This window comes from Sapajus apella, unplaced genomic scaffold, assembly GCF_009761245.1.
Source record: "Sapajus apella isolate SASKATOON/1434 unplaced genomic scaffold, GSC_monkey_1.0 scaffold120, whole genome shotgun sequence".
Taxonomy (NCBI): Eukaryota; Metazoa; Chordata; class Mammalia; order Primates; family Cebidae; genus Sapajus; species Sapajus apella.
Window position 1 is genome coordinate 4341218 of NW_022437060.1, and position 13261 is coordinate 4354478.

Here is a 13261-nt window from a genome sequence, read left to right on the forward strand (position 1 = left end):
GACAAAAAATCTTGAAAAGATGTAAAACATCACAGATTCAACTTTTAAAATAAATTATTAGGTTGATTACTTAGATTGTCATCCAAATGTAGTATGCAACAAACAAGCTAACTCTAAATAGTTAAAAAAAAATACAGGAGCTGTGATGGAGGTGTATGGAGTTTAATTGCTCTGATGGCTTGAGTGGGATTGGAGTAATGCTAAGAAGCCTACTTCCTAATAAAAGTCATTGATACCCTTTACTATTGCTATACACCTATAGAAATAAGACTATCACCGATGCTTCTTGGTTTGTCTAGGGGTTTTGTGTGTTTTTCCCTATCATGTAGCCCACATGATAATGTAATTCCTGACTAATCTCTGTGCCACTTTGCAATGTTCTACGATCAATTTTTGCTGCTTAACTTAACTCCAGACTCTGAGATGGATATTATCCTTTCTTCAGGAAGAATTTTAAATAGCTACGTTTTTTGTTTGTTTTATTTTGTTTTGTTTTTGAGACAGAGTCTCACTCTGTCACCCTGGAGTGAGGCTGGAGTACAGTGGTATGGCCTCGGCTCACTGAAATTTTTGCCTCCAGGGTTCAAGCAATTCTGCCTCAGCCTTTCAAATAGCTGCAATTACAGGCGTGTGTCACCACACCCAGCTGATTTTTCTATTTTTAGTGGAGACATGGTTTTACTGTGTTGGCCAGGCTGGTCTCAAACTCTTGACCTCAAGTGATCTACCCACATTGGCCACCCAAAGTTCTGGGATTACAGGCATGAGCCACCACACCCAGCCAGCTGTTTTTTTTTTTCTGGGTTTTTTGTTTGTTTGTTTGTTTGTTTGAGATGGAGTCTCACTCTGTCACCCAGGCTGGAGTGCAGTGGCCTGATCTCAGCTCACTGCAATCTCCACCTCCCAGGTTCGAGTGATTCTCCTGCCTCAGCCTCCTGTGTAGCTGGAATTACAGGTGCATGGCTAATTTTTGTAATTTTAGTAGACACAGGTTCTCACCATATTGGTCAGGCTGGTCTCAAACTTCTGACCTCATGATCCACCCACCTCAGCCTTCCAAAGTTCTGGGATTACAGGCATGAGCCACTGTGCCCAGCCCAGCTGTTTTTCAATTCAGGTCACTCAGCACCAGGTCAACCTGGTGGTTAGTTTGGCTCTAAGATTGTATACCATTCCTTAAAATCAGACTTCTGCCACATGATGCACAAAAAATGCACATCACACATCACAACCTTCTAGCTACAGGGTACAAACAGTGCACCCCAGGTACTGTGCTCAGAAATCTGTCACCACATTTTTGCTAAGCCTAGACTTCCCATGGGCTGCTACAAGAGCAGCTCTCACACGAGAGTGACTATTGTTATCCTCAGTCCACAGATAAGGAAACTGAGGCTTAGAGAGTTTAAATAACCTATCAAAGGACATGCAGCCATTTGAAGAACTGCTAATACTCTCATTTGAATTTTAAAAGGCGGTGTTATTATCATCAATTGTGGGAATAACTTTATCTTTATCTTTATGTTTATCAGTACTTTATATTGTCTAGCTCTTACCCTAAGGCCAGAATTGGCTTCTGAATGCCAATGAAAATATTTGTATTATTCAGAAGGCAATGTGAATAGTGATCACTGGTGCTATCCAGTGCAGTGGCCCTGCTATTGCTTGCCATCAGCCCTTCCCTGGCTAGCTGGGGTGTATGTGTTGCCTGCTCCTGGGCTACCGTGCAATATGCTCTGCAAGCCTGCTGGAACTCCACCTGCCTTGGCCAGTGGTGACCTGTCATCCATTTCTGTAGTCTCTAAATATTGAGCTCCATGTCCTCAGTTGCATCTCACCCAACACCAGCACATAGGCCCCATCCTGCATTAGGAGACCCAGTAAGAAACAGATCCCACTCAAGCAGAGTAATAATTCACAGACTTAAATGACGTCAATAAAGTTAAAGGAGGCAACAAGGAATGGTGAGGCACCCCAGGGCCAGCAACAGCAGGCAGCAGCTCCACCCCTTAGCCTTGAAAGGGCAAGAAGCGGGAAAGCATTGTAGGCCTTGGTGAAGGTGATTGCCATAATTTTAATAGCAGCTGTAGATGTAGTCTTCTACTTGGGATGGTGAGAAAGGACAGAAGGTTATGCCCATCTCAGTTCAGCAGGGAGGGAGTCAGGTGAATACACACTCTCCCTCTCTCTGCTTCCACTTTCTCATCTTCTGAGTGAGGAAGTCATGTATCAAAGAAGCTTGGCTAGGGTATCCCATTGAAGTCAGTTTTCTGGCAAACAGAAGAGGGTGGGAAGTAAGCTAGAAATTGAATCTGAAGGGAAAAGAGAGTATCAATCACATGTCCATGTACCTGTTCTTCCCCTCAGGACAGATCTCGTTTATATTCTAGGTTTCTCCCCTCTGAACTGATCTGTTCCATGGCTTTCTAAAATTTTGTTGAGATGGGCTCACCAACAGGTAGTAGATATTTGTTATTTTTGTTCCATTTGTATCATTTTCTTCATCTTTTGGCAATGATACTCCAAAATTATTTTGGAGAGTCATTGTACCCAAACTCTTATTTCATGTGGTGTGTGGCTGGTGGAAGCACCCCTAGTGGAAGATATGGAGTCCATTTTTATATACCAAGATCAGACTAACCCAAAAGGAAATATTTTAGTTGTAGCCGAGTCAAGTAAGTCTAAACCAGAGATCAGTTGACATAAAATTCTGGTCAGTTTTTAACTTCAGCAACCAAGAGTTAAGTCCCTCTACTATTCCTTAATCATAACTCTTGTGTAATTAACCCTCTGTGCTTCAGGATATTGTAAGCCGATTTCCCTTCTAAGACTCTGTGGGCAGAGAATACACTGTTCTTCTTTGTATCCCTAACACCTGGCACAATTGCAGGCACTAAATTAACACTTGTGAAATAAACAAAAGAATAAATGAGCACATGAGAAGGTAATCATCCTAGGGTTCCATCTAGAATACAAGCCATCCTCATAGAAACTTCATTTCTGTACTTCAGTCTGTGTATTTATCTGGTATTAACAGTAAGAGCAAGAATAATGATAAAAAGGATAAAGGATAGATGATGATAGAGACTAGGAAATGAATTTGTGGCTTTGTATGGATAGTGACATGATTAAAAACCATATACCCTTTGGGAGGCTGAGGCAGGTGGATCACGAGGTCAAGAGATCGAGACCATCCTGGTCAACATGGTGAAACCCCATCTCTACTAAAAATACAAATGTGTAAGTAATGGGTAAGTAATGGGTATCAGTCAGCATAGCCTAGGTTATGCTGCCATAGCAAACAGTCCCCAAAATGCAGCTTTTTAAAACACACTTTGATTCTGCTTATGCTGTATGTCCCCAGTGGGTTGGTGGCGGTTTCATGATACTAAAGGTTTGGGTTAAGGGAGGCTCCACTATCTGGTAAAACACCATCTGTGGTTTGCAGCCTCCTCTATTGCTATACCAGGGGAGAGAAAAGGTAGCAAATTGCACTTGGGTTTTTTTACTTCTTTAGCCTGGAAAGGAGATGGAGCACCTCCTGATAGTTCATTGGCCAGAAGTGGCTGTGTGGCCCTCTCTACTTGAAAGAAAACTGAGAAACAAAGAAGAATCAATAAAATATTTGTTGACTACTACCGTCTTTGGCACTTGGTGTAAAAAACCATTCTCGGGATCTTCTAGGTGGTCTTTGGTGGCTTAATTTCAGGAACATAGTACACACTAACCTATAAGAGACTTCTAGGGTAAAAAGAACCAAGGAGAGGAGAACTGCTGACCACTATTACACGATATATTTCTTTTCAGTCAGGTCTCTTTCCTCTTTTCTCTAGTACATTTCCTCTTTCATAAAGACAAAGATAGTGTGGTTTTACTTTTTCTGTGCAATCAAGGAGAAAATTGGATCCATCCGATAATGGGGAATAAATTATTGGATAGAAATTGTTTAGAGGGCAAGTAGGTAGAATACGAACTAAATATTTCTAAATTTTTCTAGATTGATTTAGCAGCCACTCAGTCAAAATAGCCAGCTAGTGTGTTGGATACTTTGTCACTGCGTGCACAAAATCAAATAAAACCAGATTCTGACCCAAAGCAAAGAAAATGGGTAAACACACAAAGTCAAGCACACAAGGCATTATCCTAAAATATTCCAAAGAGTTAGGAAAAGAAGAGGATTAGATCTGCAGGTGGACATGAAGGTGAGTGTCTAGGATGACTTCCTATCACAAATGACATTGGAAGAAATTTATAAGGTAAAATTCCAAACTTTAGGAAAATGTTCTATTAATTTTTCGAATCTTTCCTGATCACAATAAACTTCTTTCTGAATCCTCTTTCCATTTATTTGCTTAACAGAAGTGACAGGAACCCATAGTGGTGCCACCTTTTCCTGTTTCCAAATCAATTCAGCTTTGCCTTTCCCAGCTTTTGTGCTGAATTGTGTAGTCTGCAAAGCCAACCTGGGGGCATAGGAAGCCAAGGCAGTTAAAGCCTATTCATCTGACTGCTCCTTTCCCATTTGATGGTTGAGTCAGCTTTTAAAATAATGCTTCTTTTATTTGTTATTCTCCTTCTTTAGCACCACTGCCAGCTGTACTTTCCACTTCACATGAATTTTGGTCTATTCCAATTTTCCACTTCTCTGACTCTAATCCCACAGTTACAAATGCAATCCCAGGCTACACGAATATCTCTTACTTGCTGGCACTGAAGAGATCAATGTTTCAAAATGCCATATGTTTTATAGATCGGCTACTGCATGCATACAAATAATGTGATATTTGAACCATTACAGTGTTTGTAAGTTATATAAACCGGTTGCTAAATAAAGGCAAACTCTCTCTCATGGTTAAATTTCCAAAGGTCATCATGATGGCTGACCAATGAGCCAACTGTTGACATGTCTTTTGCCATATTTAAGAGTTTGAGACATGGCAGAGGGTGAGGAATAAAAGAATCACCAAAAATGCCTACAGTGTGTTGGATAATTTAATGCTGAACATACTCTTTGGCAGTCCGACATCTCCAGGGTCTTACATGATGTTTTGCCCAATGGCAGCACTCAGTTCCAAAGGGTCTTTTGCTACATCCATTTCTTCACTTATTCATTCAGCAACTGTTCATTGAGCAACTGTATTTCATGACCTGAACTCTCTTCTAGGGATACAATGACAAATAAATATCTTACAAATCTCAAGGTCCACCAGAGTAGTGAAATATGTATGTGGGCGATGAAATATAATAAGGAAAATGATAGAAACACATAGTGCCTTGTGAATTGAGGGAAAACCCCAGCCTAAACAAGCCCAGGAGGCTTCCAGGGGAAAGTGAGGTATGAGCTGTGTGTTGAAGTTTGAATAGGAGTTATTTACGTAAAACATTTCAAAATGCTTATCTTAGAAAGAACAGTACATGTAGGAAGCTGCATGTTTCAATATGACCAGAACAATTCATGACAGTGGGCATGTATTAGATGCAAATAAAAAAATAAAAAATCACCTATGCTTCAAAAATACTAGTTTTGGGAAGGAACACTGAGGGCAAGAACTAGCACTTGTGAATAACCCACAGTGTACACATATGCAGTTGACACTTCCACATATGTTATTTAACTTGACCTAAGGACTAGCCCTCAAGGAACATTTAATTAAGGTCCTGCCTTCCTCATTTTGCAAATAAGGAAATTAGGACACCAAAGGATTAAATATTTTTCCTTGAATCTTCCTGAAGTAAATCATAAAATTAGACAACAAGTCTTGGACTCTAAAAGTTTACAAAATGGACCAAACTTCAAACAGAATGATGTATGGAGCCAGATTAAGGAGCATAAATTCTGAGGCATAGAAATTTGAAGGAAGGAAAAATGAGCGTTCATAGAGTGAATATGAAAGACTCATGTAGTTGATAAAATGTGAACTTGAAATATAGGATAGAAATTCACCAGGGAAAACAGAAGGAACACATCTTTACAGGCAGAAAATAAGTTGGTGCTTAAAAAGTTAAAGTCATTAATTTATGATTGGAGTTGGTTCTCTTGATGTGCTTTGCCCTTGTCAAAGGACATTGGAGTATTAGACAAATATTTATTGAGTGCCTATGAGACAGGAGACCTGTGCCTTGCACTTTATAAACCTTCTCTCATTTAACCCCCATAACAAACCAATAAGCCTCAGTATTTTCTCACGCAAGAAATGGGAGTGAATTCAAAGATAAAACACATTTCAAGTGCATACACAGTGCTTGGCATAGAGCAGATCATTGGTTCACATGACCTTCCTTTGACAGGTACAGAAACCAGGCTTCAGAAATACTGAATACCTGGTCTTCAATCACACAGTGAGAGGAGAGGAAAAGAGGACTTTAACCCAGGTATGTCCATTACATACCTTCACAGTCTTTCAATAGAGTCATACAAACTCCTTTGGCTAGGGTTAAACTGGAGCAGAACTGTTTAATAAACAAGATATGTGCTCAATGAAACAAGAATACGCTATCCACAATGAAAACTCTGTGGTTTGATTATTCCTCACCCTCTATTACAGAAATCTTGGGCTTCCTGAAATCCCCATCAATTCCGATTATTTAAAGAACAGATAGATAGGGTCTACGGCCATACCAGCCTGAACACACCCAATCTCGTCTGATCTCAGAAGCTAAGCAGTGTCGGGCCTGGTTAGTACTTGGATGGGAGACCACCTGGGAATACCGGATACTGTAGGCTTTAAAAAAACAAAAACAAAAAAACAGATAGATAGATAGGCAGCTAGATAGACACATGATAAATAGACATGTATACTTTAATGTAATTTTACTGCCATGCATGACCACTTCCAGGTGCTTTGTATTTTAAACCTTACCTGTAATTTGTATAATTAACAAGTGAACACTTTTAGATAATTTTAGCAACCACTGAGCAGGTGAGGTGTTAGAAGCCTCCTAAAGTCATCATACGCAGACTATATACTTTGATTTAGCAAAATCCAAACCATAGGTGAGTATCAAAAGAATATAAAACCACCAGGCTCCACAGAGGCACTGAGGCAATAAAATGAGCCAGTTTTAAGGCAAGAAGAATGACCCCCATTAAAAGGAGTTTTAGAAATTAGGTATGGTAATATGTCCTCAGTCCGTAGGAGCAGTAGTCAAATGAAAATATATTTAAAGAGTGGTTCTGGCCCCTGTGGTATGTGTACCCTAGGAGAGCCATCATCTCTTTAATAACTTTGCTGTATTTCTTCAACACATTATTGAAAACTGTTTAATGAGCAGTTTCCCTCAGAGAAGATATCAGATTCTCAGGAAGCAGTTGCCACGACAGATACTCTTTAAAGCCTGATGAAATTATGTTTATTCTTTTACATTTCTTCCCGGGGCAGTTGAAATGGTGGTGTTTTCATTTTCTTTCGGAAATGTATTTCTGCATATGGAAACAAGACACATTCAAGGTAGAAAATTTGAAAATAAAAAAGCATAAAGAACAGCAGAGATCAATGTGATCTCTCTCTCCAAACATAGAGGTAACTATTAATATTCTGTTATATTACTTTCTAAATTTGAATTTCTGCATCATTCTTATATGAGTAATATTAAATAGACATATGTTAGTCACATTTTTATACTACATCAATCTCGCATCTCACTTGGTTTTTTAAATTATCATTATCCCATGTTAATCATAAGTCATTTTGTAATCCCGACAATATCTGTCTGAATCCTTCAACATCTTCCAGTCTGCAGTGTTCTTCTTAAATTTACACCTGCTTCCAGTCATTAATTCTAAGCCTTAAGGCAGCTTCTCTTTTTAGCTTTCTTTTTGCATGCGGGTACCACCTCTCTTCCCTCAGCATTGCCTCATGATTACGCATGTTAACACCAAAGTCAGAGAGCCAGATACCAACTCACCTGTCTACCACCGACTAGCTTGGGATAAGTCATTCATGTTCCCTACGCCTCCACATTTTTCTGTCTGTGAAATGGGTATGAATTCAGACTGAAAGGTAAAATGCACAACACGTGTACAGCATAGTGCTTGGCACAGAGTAGATCATCGGCTTTCGCTGACTTGTAAAAGTAGAAGGTCAAGAAAAACGGCGGGAGAAATTATATTGATAGTGGTAGTTATAATAAGATTTCTCCAAACACTATTAATACAAGATTCTTGAGTACAATGGACTTTAAAGTCTGAAGATAAATTTACAGCATAACTCAAGAAAAAATTCAGGCTTCTTTCAGACATGACTCTTCCTAGAAATTTTTAGAACATCTCCCAAAGAGACTTCTTACTGCCTGTCTTTTCAAATAACAGTATAACTTTTAATAATTTCAGAAAGTTCTTCTGAATTTTTTCTTCAAATATTATCTACACCCTTTATATTGACTATTTTACTATATTTACTTTTCTTTTTTTTTTTTTTTTTTTAAGACAGAGTTTCACTCTGTCACCTACGCTGGAATGCAGTGGTGTGATCATGGCTCACTGCAGCCTCAATCTCCCAACCTCCCAACCTCCCAGACTTAAGCAATCATCCTTCCTCGGCCTCCCAAGTAGCTGGGACTACAAGAAGTGCATCACTGTGCATGGATTTTTTTTTTGCAGGGTCTCATTATGTTGCCAGGCTAGTCTTGAACTCTTGGACTCTAGTGATCCTCCTTCTTCATCCTCTCAAAGTGCTGAAATTACTGACAAGAGCCACTATTCTGGGCTGACAATTCTATTTTCTCTTCTTTGTGGATTACTTCTTTATGCTTCTTATTTCATTCATTTATTGAAGTTTTGGTATTTTTATTTATAGGTGTTATTTTTATATTACGTATTAGATGTTACGTTAAAATTGAATATTTTAGTATTCCATTTTGATTTCTTTTTTGATATTTTAGCTGTAATTCCTTTTCATTATTATTAGTGGTTTTACCAGAAATTACAGCATGTATCTTAAACATAAAATAATCCACTTGGTCTTGAAATTTTACTACCTCATGTAAAAATTGTAGAAACCTAATATAGTTCAATTCACCACCATCATCCTTAGCACTGTAATTGTCAAACCCATTATGCCTATAAACATTATAAACTCCATACCATGGTGTTATAATAGTTACTTCAGAACATCGTGGGTTTTTGGAAAATTAAGAAAAAAAACTTAATATTTTTATTTACTTATGTATTTTCCCTTTTCAGTGATTTGATTCCTCACATAGATTAAAATTACCGTCTAGCATAGTTTCTCTTCAGTCCAAAAAAGATAGCTTCCTTTGCATTTCTTACAGAATAGATCTGTTAACAACAAATTTCCTCAGTTTGTTTTTGTCTAAAATATCTGTCTTATTCTTTTTTATTGATGAATAATAATTGTATATATTGAGAATGTCTATTTCATCTTTGTTTTGGAAAGATGGTTTTGCTGAATGTAGAATTTTGTAGAGTCAGTGTTTGCCATTTATGACTTCAAAGATGAGTTTCATTTACTTTGTCCTCCATTGTTGCTGATGGGAAGTCAGCCACCATTCGTATCACTGTACTTTGTGTGTTGTGTGACAGTTTCCTTTAGCTGCTTTCAAGGTTACCTTTTCATCTTTGCATTTCAGCAGTATCGCCGTGATGTTCCTGGTGTTTTCTTTGTATTTATCTTGCTTAAGTCTCAGTAAACTTAAGTTAAAAGTTTTTGATCATTTAAAAGAAAATTTCTTTTGCCTCTCTTTCTGGTACTTCATTATGCCTATGTTACTCATTTGTAGTCTCGCATGTCTCCATCATTCTGTTCATGTTTCTTCACTTTTTTTTTCTTTCCAAATTTTACACTAGATATTTTCTTTTGACCTGCCTTCCAAGTTCAATAGCTTCTTCTGCTGTTAAATTCTTCCAGTAAAATTTTTATTTCAATTAATTCACTTTCCAGCTTTAGAATTTGAGTTGGCATTATTCTCTGCAATTTCTATTCATCTGCTAAGATTACCCATCTGTTTGTTTATTCTATGTATAACATTCTTAAGTTTTTGAACATACTTATAGTAGCTACTTTAATGTTCTCAGATAATTGCAACATCTGGGTCATCTCAAGGCAAGTTTATATTGACTGCATTTTTTTCTCGAGTATGGACAACATTTTTCTTGTTCTCAGCATGTTGAGTGATTTTTATTTATTGATTGATTGATTGATTGATTGTACTTTAGGTTCTGGGGTACATGTGGAGATCATGCAGAATTGTTGCATAGGTACACACATGACAATGTGGTTTGCTGCCTCCATCTCCCCATCACCTAGATCTGACATTTATCCCCATGTTACCCCTCCCTGACCTCCCCATCCCCCCCACTGTCCCTCTCTTGGTCTCCCCAACAGACCCCAGTGTGTGATGCTCCCCTCCCTGTGTCCATGTGTTCTCATTGTTCAACATCCTCCTATGAGTGAGAACATGTGGTGTTTGATTTTCTGTTATTGTGTCAGTTGGCTGAGAATGATAGTTTCCCGATTCATCCATGTCCCTACAAAGGACACGAACTCATGATTTTGTATGGCTGCGTAATATTCCATGGTGTATACATACCACATTTTCCTTGTCCAGTCTATCATCGATGGACATTTGGGTTGGTTCCAGGTCTTTGCTATTGTAAACAGTGACGCTGTGAACATATGTGTCCATGTGTCTTTGTAATAGAACAATTTATAATTCTTTGGGTATATACTCAGTAATGGAATTGCTGAGTCAAATTGAATTTCTATTTCTAGTTCCTTGAGGAAGTGCCACATTGCCTTCCACAATGGTTGAACTAGTTTACACTCCCACCAACAGTGTAAAGGTGTTCCTATTTCTCCACATCCTCTCCAGTATCTGTTGTCTCCAGATTTTTTAATGATCGCCATTCTAACTGGCATGAGGTGGTATCTCAATGTGATTTGGATTTGCATTTCTCTAATAATAAGTAGTGATAAACATTTTTTCATATGTTTGTTGGCCTCATATATGTCTTCTTTGGAAAAGCATCTGTTCATAACCTTCTCCCACATTTGGATGGTTTTGTTTGTTTTCTTCTTGTAAATCTGTTTTAGTTCTTTGTCGATTCTGGATATTAACCCTTTGTCAGATGGGTAGATTGCAAAAATGTTTTTCCATTCTATTGGTTGCCAGTTCACTCTAATGATTGTTGCTTGCTGTACAGAAGCTCTGGAGCTTAATTAGGTCCCATTTGTCTATTTTGGCTTTTGTTGCCAATGCTTTTGGTGTTTTAGTCATGAAATCCTTGCCTATGCCTGTGTCCTGAATGGTTTTGCCTAGGTTTTCTTCTAGGATTTTTATGGTGTTAGGTCTTATGTTTAAGTCTTTAATCCATCTGGAGTTAATTTTAGTGCAAGGTGTCAAGAAGGGGCCCAGTTTCTGCTTTCTGCATGTGGCTAGCCAATTTTCCCAACACCATTTATTAAACAGGGAATCCTTTCCCCATTGCTTGTTTTTGTGAGGTTTGTCAAAGATCAGATGGTTGTAGATGTGTGGCGTTGCCTCCAAGGCCTCTGTTCTGTTCAATTCGTCTATATCTCTGTTTTGGTACCAGTACCATGCTGTTTTGATTACTGTAGCCTTGTAGCATAGTTTGAAATCAGGTAGCGTGATGCCTCCAGCTTTGTTCTTTTTGCTTAGGATTGTCTTGGCTATGCAGCCTCTCTTTTGGTTCCATATGAAGTTTAAGGTGTTTTTTTCCAGTTCTGTGAAGAAGGCCATAGGTAGCTTTATGGGGATAGCATTGAATCTATAAATTACTTTGGGCAGTATGACCATTTTCACGATGTTGATTCTTCCTAACCATGAGCATAGAATATTTCTCCATTAGTTTGTGTCCTCTCTTATTTCCTTTATCAATGGTTTGTAGTTCTCCTTGAAGAGGTCCTTTGCATCGTTTGTTACTTGTATTCCTGGATATTTTATTTTCTTTGTAGCAATTGTGAATGGGAGTTTGCTCATGACTTGGCTCTCTGGTAGCCTGTTATTGTTGTATAGAAATGCTTGTGATTTCTGCACATTGATTTTGTAGCCCGAGACTTTGCAGAAGTTGCTTATCAGTTTCAGGAGATTTTGGGCTGAGATGATAGGGTCTTCTAAATATGCAATCATGTCATCTGCAGATAGAGACAATTTGACTTCCTCTTTTCTGAATTGAATACCCTTTATTTTCTTTTCCTTGCCTAATTGCTCTGGCTAGAACTTCCAATACTATATTGAATAGGAATGGTGACAGAGGGTGTCCCTGTGAAGTACCAGATTTCAAAGGGAATACTTTCAGTTTTTGCCCATTCAGTATGATATTGTCTGTAGGTTTGTGGTAAATAGCTTTTATTATTTTGAGATATGTTCCTTTGATGCCTAGTGTATTGAGAGTTTTTAGCATAAAGGGTTGTTGGATTTTATTGAAGGCTTTCTCTGCATCTGTTGAGATAATCATGCGGTTTTTGTATTTGGTTCTGTTTATGCAGTGGATTATGTTTATAGACTTAAGTATGTTGAACCAGCCTTGCATCCCCGGGATGAAGGCTACTTGATCCTGATGGATAAGCTTTTTGATGTGCTGTTGCAGTTGGTTTGCCATATTTTATTGAAGATTTTTGCTTCTATGTTCATCACGGATATTGGCCTGATGTTTTCTTTTTTTGTTGAGTCTCTGCCAGGTTTTGGTATCAGGATGATGTTGTTCTCATAAAATGATTTGGGAAGGATTCCCTCTTTTTGTATTGTTTGGAATAGTTTTAGAAGAAATGGTACCAGCTCCTCTTTGTACAGCCAGTATAATTCAGCTGCGAATCCGTCTGGATCTGGACTTTTTTTGGTTGGTAGGCTATTAATTGCTGCCTCAACTTCAGTGCTTGTTATTGGTCTGTTCAAGTTTTCAACTTCTTCCTGGTTTAGGGCTGGGATGGTGCGAGTGTCCAGGAATTTATCCATTTCTTCCAGGTTTACTGGTTTATGTGCATAGAGTTCTTTGGAGTAATCTCTGGTTGTAATTTGTATTTCTGTGGAGTCACTGGTGATATCCCCTTTATCATTTTTTTTTATTGCATCTATTTGATTCTTCTCTCTTTTCTTTTTTATTAATCTGGCTAGTGTTTTGTCTATTTTGTTGATCTTTTCAAAAAAACAGTTCCTGGATTTTTTGATTTTTTTGAAGGATTTTTTTGTGTCCCTATCTCCTTCAGTTCTGCTCTGATCTTAATTATTTCTTGTCTTCTGCTAGCTTTTGAGGTTTGTTTTTTGTTTTTTTTTTTTTTATCTTGCT

The 13261-nt window shown here is 38.1% G+C and overlaps 1 pseudogene; it reads left to right on the top strand.

Moving 5' to 3' along the window:
- Nucleotides 1-6602: 6602 nt before the first annotated feature.
- On the top strand, nt 6603-6721 carry LOC116538557 (annotated as a pseudogene).
- Nucleotides 6722-13261: the final 6540 nt, after the last annotated feature.